Source organism: Penaeus vannamei, chromosome 17 (assembly GCF_042767895.1).
Source record: "Penaeus vannamei isolate JL-2024 chromosome 17, ASM4276789v1, whole genome shotgun sequence".
NCBI classification, from domain to species: domain Eukaryota; kingdom Metazoa; phylum Arthropoda; class Malacostraca; order Decapoda; family Penaeidae; genus Penaeus; species Penaeus vannamei.
Genome location: NC_091565.1, coordinates 1,610,683 through 1,613,182, shown reverse-complemented (window position 1 = coordinate 1,613,182; position 2,500 = coordinate 1,610,683).

Below are 2,500 nucleotides of genomic sequence, written 5' to 3'. Positions count from 1 at the left end.
TATATCACAGATTTTTTTTTTTTCAATTTTGTTGATTACTTTGATTCAGACACACATACACACACACACACACACACTCATTCATGTACACACATGTGTCTGTCTGTGTGGAGGTGGGGAGGGGAGGGGGGGTATGTGTGTGTGTGTTTGTGTTTGTGTTTGTGAATGTGTTTGTGTGCATATGTGGGTGGGGGAGAGTGTTTGTGAATGTTTGTGTCTATCTATAAAACTGTATCTGGCTTTGGAAGACAATAACTTCTTTGACAATACCATTTGTGACGATTACAACTGACGTACTAATATAAATCCGTCGGTGTTTTTTATAATGTATTCGTAGAAATGAGATCCCCCTCCCTCCCCCCCCTCCCCCCCACACACACACTGCGTTATAACTAGAGTGCTAAAAAAGAAAGAAAAAATACAAAAGGTAAAAACAAAAACAAAAAGACATATAAAGAAGAAGAAAAGAGAAAAGGTTAAAAAATGAAAGAAGAATATGCAACTAAAAAAGAAAGAAAAAAAATACAAAAGGTAAAAACAAAAACAAAAACAAAAAAACAAAAAAGAAGAAAAGGGAAAAGGAGAGAAAGAAAAAGGCTTAAAAAATGAAAGAAGAAAAAAAATATGCAACTTGTCGCGTTAATGAGAACAATACAGATTCTCGTTTTGAAATAAAATGCAACACAGAATAGAAATAAAAAAAAACACGAGGATGTATTGTAGTGCGATGCTTCCAACAGGGGATTGTTTATGAACTTTGAAAACGAACAGAAAGAGAATGAGCGACCCAGTGTAAATACGGAGTAAAGAAGGGAAATAAATGGAAGAAGGAGGAGAGAGGAATTTGAAAAGGAAATTATTTATTTTTCTTCTCCTATTCGAATGGAGAAAAGAGAAATGTTTGTTTTGACAGAGAGAAGTAATAGAAATAAACAAAGTGGTAGCTGAACAAAGGGAAATAAATGTTGCTTTAGCGATTGTTTTTTATTTTCTACGTTTATTCTAAAATGGCAAATGATAAATAAATTGGCGATGAGGTGAATAGAACAAAACATAACGGATTTTTTTAGTTTAGAATGCGTTTTCTTATTTCTTTCAAGGGGTGACTATTATAAGAGAGAAATGATTGGATGAGAAACGGAATAATTATCCAAATATATGAATAAATAGATGAATAAATGAATAGATACATAATCAGGTGACAAGACATGCCAGAAGGAAGACGTAGAATAGATTATTTTTATGCGTTTGCTCTCTTTTGCATTTATTTTTTGGATTTTCTTTGAATTTTACCTCACTTCACTTTTCGAAAGGCAGTGTGCAGACGCGTGGATGTTTTCATTCTCAGACAAACCAATCTGATGACAATTATGGAAGGTTTTTAAGGTAAGGTATTATAACCCACTATGATTTGCTCGATTTTATGCTTATAATGATTGCTCAGTGATTAAGAACATGTACACACACACACACGCACGCACACTGCTTATAAACATACACACACACGCACACACACACACTGCTTATACACACACACACACACACACCACTTATACACACACACCACTTAAACACACACACACACACCACTTAAACACAGACACACACACACACCACTTATACACACACACAAACAAACACCACTTATACACAGACACACACACACCACTTATACACACACACACACACACACACACACACACCACTTAAACACAGACATACACACACACACACCACTTATTCACACATACACACACACACCACCCATTTATTATAGATAGATAGATAAATAGACAGATAGATAGACAGACAGATAGCTATACACGTGAGAGTGTGTGTGGAAGTCTGGTTCCGCTTACAATCCTTATAGCCTTATTGATACGATAAATTTGATGGCCAATTTTGCTTTTTGTTCGGAGTTTGGTCGGGAATGAGAGGGAAACAATATGTCATTCCCCAAGCCGAAGTTTTAATGAAATGCGTGTGTGGAGTCTGATGTCCGCGCGTGTGTGTGTGTGAGTGTATGTGTGTGTGTGTGTGTGTGTGTGTGTGTGTGTGTGTGTGTGTGTGTGTGTGTGTGTGTGTGTGTGTGTGTGTGTGTGTGTGTGTGGGGGGGGTGAGAGAGAGAGAGAGGGTGGGAGGGAGAGGGAGAGAGAGAGAGAGAGAGAGAGAGAGAGTGGGTAGAGAGGGAAAGAGAGAGAGAGAGAGAGACCGAAAAAGAGAAAGTGTGTGTATGTATATGTGTATGTATGTGTAGGAGAGAGAGAGAGAGAGAGAGATAGAGAGAGAGAGAGAGAGAGAGAGAGAGAGAGAGAGAGAGAGACCGACAAAAAGAGAAAGTGTGTGTATGTGTATGTGCGTATGTAGTGTGTGCGAGTATGAATGTATATGTGTATGTACATGTGTATGTATGTTTATATGCCTGTGCGTGCGTGAGGCTCTAATGTGTCTGTAGAACATTCACTTACTATCATTTCTATGCTTCTATTTAATTATCTAT